This window comes from Vanessa cardui, chromosome Z (assembly GCF_905220365.1).
Source record: "Vanessa cardui chromosome Z, ilVanCard2.1, whole genome shotgun sequence".
Classification (NCBI taxonomy): Eukaryota; Metazoa; Arthropoda; class Insecta; order Lepidoptera; family Nymphalidae; genus Vanessa; species Vanessa cardui.
Window position 1 is genome coordinate 8,537,951 of NC_061154.1, and position 6,312 is coordinate 8,544,262.

The following is a 6,312-nucleotide window of genomic DNA, read 5'->3' on the forward strand; positions in this document are numbered from 1 at the left end:
GAAAATGTTTGTATACTTTCTATAATAGTTTTTAAGTAAATATACAAATAAATCTCATTTGCATAATTCAAGACTGTTATTTAAGTATTACATTAAACAATCGGGTAGAGAACTAGTGATGTCTGGTAACAGTTTTATTATCTACGTACTAATGTTAAGCTACACTGTAATTGGAAATGTAAAATTTACCAACTTATAAAATAATACTATATTTTCAGTATTGTATCAAAAAATATTGTCTCAATTTCTAATTAGATTGTCGTTTCTTTTTGACATTTGCTGTTTGGAATTCACCTTAAAATTTTTGTAAAATTAAGTAATTACCAGTATTCAATGTCTTTTATCCATCTCTCGTTTTGTAATCGTATAGTAATAGAATATTTTATAGAACTACATAATACAAGTTATATGAAGAAACTCTTACCTCATCACGAGCAGGCCTTGTTATTTGTTTTAAACTGTTACCGTAGTTGTCTCGATATGTTATCAATTCCAAATACCTCTACAAACTCATTCACTGCCTCACTATATTCTCAATTTAAATAGCACACGTGACCTCTATACATCACATGTGCAAATTATGATTAAGTTTACCTTAGATATTTTTTTTATAACAATTGCTTTAATTGATCTATGCAGATTATACTAATTTTAGTTAGTTTAAGTTTTTTAGACTATGATTTGTAAGGCCGGGGACAATATCATAAGGACATACTTTCAATTGAATCATGTTATCAAAGTGCTAGGAATATCCATGTTTCATATTAGTTGAATAATTTTTAAAACTGTCGATAAAGTCTGCTTTCTGAAATAATATAAATTTTATAAATCCTGATATATAAAGCAAATGTTTACAATATAGTTGCTTGTTAAATAAACATTACTTATATACATTGATATTAGGGCCATGACTATTATTAACAGTGTGGTTCATACCATTTACTAATCTGGGTTTTAACGGTTGGATCTCGCTGGTGCGATCTATAAAATTCATCGAATTATCATAGGTTAATATTATATGGAACGTTTTTTACTTTATATTAATTATAGTAAATTTAAGTTTTTAATATGGTGATAAAATATATAACATTCTATTGTTTAAGATTAAAGCAAGTACTTAAAGTTTAACATTTCTATGTTCCAATGTCCCCGGCTGGCAAGGTCCACCTCTATTTGATATCTTAGTATACGACATTAGTAATAGTACTGTACACTTTACAATCTTGTGTATCTACTTACTTATAGACATTTTCTACAAGTTTATGGTGAGATTTCTCAATTAAATTTAAGGGTTTTTATCAGTGTACTTAGTCATAATGTTATTTAAAATGTGTTTAAGAATTAGTATTATTGTATATCAAGTAAACTGCGCTAGTGCGTAGTTACTAATCATTCCGTAACAAGTTACTTTTTTTTAAATAATTTGCGATAGGTTTTTATGTTATGTTAAAATTGATCAAAGGATTAAGGGATAAACAATCATAAGTTTCAGTGGTATAATATTAAAATTAGTTGACCGCACAAATAGTAGTATGCACAATGTCACTACTATGCGACAATGCTGTGTGCTGTCATTATTGAATATTTGATAATTACTTGGTCAAGAAGTAAGTTTAGAAATTACTTATGATTATAACTTATGCTGTCTGCCTGGAAGACACATTCGAAAGGTTTAAAATTTTGTATAAACCGATTCATATATATTATTAATATTTTTTAAATTCGATAGTATCTACGTTTTAATTAAATTTAAATGCCTAATGTTACAAAAATTTTTAGTATCTAACAAAATTGTACAGGCAAAACAATTTCACTCAAGCAATTTATAAAATAATGCTAAACTTATCTTTAGCTTTCACGATGTTAAAATCTACAGATTATACTTGATACATTGTTTCTTTATATCGTATGTATAATATAAAACAGTGTTGTTAACCACTCTCGAAAACTTTTTAATTTGATATCATTAATTCTTGCCAACGACACATTATACCGATTAGATACTTTTAAATAAATTAAATGTTTTAATTAAAATTGTCTTTTTATTAAATTATTGCTACTCCTTACTAGGGTATAAAGTGACTTTTATTATAATATAAATACTATAATATGTGTGTTAGTGAACAAGACTTAGAAACAACTTTATCAGGTACCAGCAATATAGCTAGTTTATCCAGGAATCGATGATTGATATAGCAGAATTAACACATTTAAGTAAAAGAATTACTTTATCACATTCGGAATGCTTTAAATATTTAGGCTGTTGGTTAGATTCTAGACTGTCTTGGAAAAAACACATCAATGAAAGTGAAAAATCTTTAAAGATCATTAATGTTCTAAAGCTTTTGTCCGGTCGAAATTGGGGTGTTCATAAAAAATTCCTCAGAAAAATATATTTTCATTCATTCGGAGTAGAATATATTATGCTAGTTTTTTTAAACCACAATGAGCCCAAATTAGTTATTTCTACACTTGATAAAATTCAAAACCAAGCACTTGGGTTATAGGCGGTTTCATACGGAGTACTCCCATACACGCTATGGCAAGTGAATTATATATACCACCATTTCATATAAGAAGACAATATCTTGCATAGAATTTTGCCTAAAAAGTTTAGCTGCTTCCAATTTTAAAGCGTTGGTTACTTTAAACACACAGTCTTCAATCGAGTTCATACTTTTAAAAAAAGAAACCACCTTTACTAATGAGTGCAAAGACATGAATGTTCACTCTACTGATTTATTAAATATGTTTTCAGTTTTCACTTAATGTTTAGGTTACACTAATAAATACACCCGAAACTATAAAAACCAATTTAGATAGTATGATTACAGTGAAGAAGTATTATTAAAAATATAATCTGAAAGTAGATATTTTAAAGGAAATGCATATTAAATATAATGGTACTTAGGTGTAAAATATTTACTGATGGATCAAGGAATAACATAGGATGTGGAGCAGCATTTTATGATGCAAAAAGGAGTTATTCTTGAGCTTCAGAATTAAGAATAATGTAATTAGAATTTTGTCTGTTGAACTGATAGCCATTTGGGAAGCATTGTCTAACGCTATTAATGTAAATGATAGCAATATTGTTCTTTTTTCTAATAGCAACAGCGGATTCCAAAATATCATGAAATACACCCGAGGAGAAAAGGGAGTTCCCGTAGCATATATATGGGACAAAATTTATTATTTTAGAAATAATGGTATCACACTGAGATTACAGTGGATACCATCTCACATTGGGCTAAAGGGTAACGAGGAAGTGGATAAAGTTTCTAAACAAGCTGTAATAACAGGAACAGATAGAAGTAAGACCATATCACTCGGAATATTTAAAATTGGTAAGAAGTAGATGCTTTGAAATCTGGAAAAAATATGGAATATATATGGAAATGAGACCAACGGAAAAGGAATATGGTATAAAACTATACAAAATGTGCCTCATCATAAACCGTGGTTTGAAAATTGTAAATTGACAAAGTTTTGTATAATGATAGGAATGAAATGCCGTCCTGGACATAATCCATCAAAGAAATTTGTTTGGTTGATGAGAAAAATAGAATCAATTAATTGTGCATCTTGCAACAAAGTGGAAGACTTATATCACATCTTAACAGAATGTTCCAAGAACAGAATGGACAGAGCTGCAGACATTTTTAAATTAAATATAAATCTTTAAGATATCAGTGTTTTCCAAAGTATCCTAGCAGAACCGAAGTCATTATCGGCTAAAACTATTTATGATATAGTTCTGGCACACATGCAGCCTATCTAAAAGATAATTTAAGATTTAACTAATCAATAGTCATTTAATTTCTAGATATAAGTTGTATTTACATGGTGTTCGATAAGGCAAATTGTAAGAGAAAAATGGGATTGACATATTTTTTATAAATAAAAGTCCCTTACTTAAATAAAGAAAAAAAAGAACATTCGTATGACTTTCCTGAGCTGAGATGGCCCAGTGGTTAGAACAAGTGCATCTTAATCGATGATTTTAGCTTCAAACCCAAGCAAGTACCACTATATATGTGCTTAATTCGTGATTATAATTCATCTCGTGCTCCGTGAAGGAAAACATCGTGAGGAAACCTGCATGTGTCTAATTTCATAGAAATTCTGCCACATGTGCATTCCACCAACCCGCATTGGAAAAGCGTTGTGGAATATGTTCCAAACCCTTGTCTTAATGAGAGAGGATGTCTTAGCATAGCAGTGGCATAGTAATGTACAGACTGTTACTTTACTTTTTAACTTTTTATGACGGTTCCTTAATCTACTATGTGAGCGACTGGAAACATCACTAGAAAAAGTTGGAACTAGAAATGGTTTTTGAGTTTGTTCAATACTAACGGGTAAATAGAAGAGTTTCTACCATAAACATGCTGAAACAGTTCAAATTTTTAATAATAAATTTAAAAAGAGAAATGTTTTTTCTAGAAAAAAATCACAATAACCAAGCGATTTGTCAATTTGTGTTACGCGAACTTTCTTCAAATGTGTATATTATTGTAGAGCAGAGATGGCCTAGTGGTTAGAACGCGTGCATCTTAACCGATGATTGCGGGTTCAAACCCAGGCAAGCACCGCTGATTCATGTGCTTAATTGTCTTTATAATTCATCTCGTGCTCAGCGGTGAAGGAAAACGTCGTGAGGAAACCTGCATGTGACAAATTTCATAGAAATTCTGCCACATGTTTATTCCACCGACCCGCATTGGAAGAGCGTGGTGGAATATGTTCCAAGCCTTCTCCTTAAAGGGAGAGGAGGTCTTTAGCCCAGCAGTGGGAATTTACAGGCTGTTGTTGTTGTATATTATTAGATTATATTCATGATTACATTTGAATTGTAACGGATATGACAGATTTTATAATAGGACATAATGAGCACTCCAAATAAAAAACAATAATATTTCAATACACTTTATTGTTAATAGGGAATAAAGACACCCAGAAACTGTAAGTACTCGAAAAAAAATAAATCAATATGACTATTGACAAATAATTACTCTATATAACGCCGAGTGAGTAATCAATTATAGCAAATGAGAATGTCTTGAGGTATATCACCCACAAATATTTTTTATAAAACTCTCCAGTTTATGTAATATATTAGTTCTTTTTCAATGTTGTGTACCTGTGTGTGTATTTATGACTACCCAAAAAGTGAAGAATCATTTTTATTTTTCACTTGTAGCGAGGTAATGTTACCAATTTATATTATAAAAATATTTATTTTCCACATTGAACTTTAAATTATTTTTGTTTACTGGATTTTGAATACTTGTTGGGTGTCTCAAACTTAATTTTGTAATATTAATGAAAAAAAAAAAACAATCACTTCAAAACTTCCAATGTAAATCATTGTATAAAAAAAAAATCATATTCAAGCTTTAACATCTGTTTGAAAATCAGAAATCAGAATGGTACATATTAGACGTTTTAAGACTAAAAATAATGAACTATCCAATACTATATGATTAAGATTCGTACAATAGTCTAATTAAGCATATGAGTTCGAATTGAGCATAAAGTAAATTGACTTCCATTACAAAGGCTGCTTATATACGGGAATAGAAATGGTACCGCTAGGCCGACTGTACGTAATTTGATGGCCAGGAGACATACAATCGATTGCTCTAAAAGGGCGAGCAAATATATGTTTGGTTGTGATTATAATTAGTTTGGTACTTTAATTACTTCTATCTTTATTTATTTGGATAACAGCAACATTACGGACGGTCCATAATCATTTCACTTGTTAAACAATTATATCTATAAAAAACTTAAATTTGAGACTTTCTTTATAAACATTGTACAAATGTATATTTATAATCAATTGTTTAATAATCAACTTATTCTAAATCTTATTTTAATATTTTTAGATAATCAAATAATCAAAAAGATTGTTGTACACAGTCTATAGATAACTTGCAAATTTAAATAAATGACTGACCCTGGGAGATCAAATGAATGGCACAACTTATTATAATAGAGCGACGTTATTATAACGCGATTTAGCTGACAAATAAATAAAATTGTGATACGGTAGTGGAATATATTAAATATAGGTTGTAAATTGCAAAAAAAAACCTTCTCAGATTCGTTTTCGCAGGCAAAGAATTATTTTATAATATAGTCTATGAGAGCCAACGAATGCCGGGTTGGAGATATTCATAGATTACAGTGTCTTATTGATTAATCCATTCTTGAATATCAAACTCTATAACATCAAATATATAGTAGCAAAAACGATTACAATGCATAACATATTTTCATTAGAAAACCCAAACTTCTTTTAGATAC